We start from the raw sequence: 805 nt of genomic DNA, 5'->3' as shown, positions 1-805 counted from the left end.
CGTCCATGTCGGTGCTGGCAGCCACCCTGGTGCCCTGAATCAAGAATTTATTCTTTGATTGCATATCTGGGGGGTACTCTTTCTGTAACTGTAGGGTAACTATAACCCAAAACAAGAAGGCAGATGCACTCACATCAGAACCAAATGAAGAATCATGGAGTATGTATGCATGTATGCATGCTTACTTGTTATCGTGCAAGAATCCCACGGGTGGACGATGCTCGCATTCGGCCGGACGAAGTACTTCCTCGGAGACGTCGTCTTGACCTGAAAAATGGAAAAAAGAACAAATTCTGATCAAACCTGAACCTCGATCTTCTTCAAGAGCTTCACCGAAACGCACAACAGAAAACCAGAGTCCTCGCAATTCTCCAATCCAATGACAAACGCTGAAGCTAATCAAAATCAGTAGCAGTCGGCGGTCACCGCTCTCACGGCATTCCATGCGCGCAGCATGAACAACACGCGTCAAACACCTCGCCGCATACGAAATAAAGGACGCGGCAGGGAAAATAGCTACATGGGGAGCAGAGTGGCGGATACCTCGTTGCCCTCAACATCGAACCAGTCGACGATCGGCACAGTGCGGATCAGGCGCCGCCAGGCCTTCCGGTGCTCCTCGTCCTCGTCCTCGTAGTCCATGTTGTCATCCTCGTCCTCGGACTCCCAGCGAAGGGGCTCCCGCGGCGTAGGGCGGCTCCGGCGCGATGGACGGGCTCGGCGGCGGTGGCTCCTGCGGCGAAGGACGGCTCTGGCGGCGGCTCGGGCGCGACGGACGGGCTCGGCGGCGTCTCTCACGGCGAAG

The 805-nt window shown here is 55.8% G+C and overlaps 1 pseudogene; it reads right to left on the bottom strand.

Annotated features, from left to right (window-relative positions):
- The window catches only part of LOC119309930, a 1266-nt pseudogene extending 624 nt beyond the window's left edge, over window positions 1–642 (bottom strand).
- Between the last annotated feature and the right edge of the window lie 163 nt (window positions 643–805).

This window comes from Triticum dicoccoides, chromosome 5B, assembly GCF_002162155.2.
Source record: "Triticum dicoccoides isolate Atlit2015 ecotype Zavitan chromosome 5B, WEW_v2.0, whole genome shotgun sequence".
Taxonomy (NCBI): Eukaryota; Viridiplantae; Streptophyta; class Magnoliopsida; order Poales; family Poaceae; genus Triticum; species Triticum dicoccoides.
This window is presented reverse-complemented; position numbering and strand designations above follow the sequence as displayed.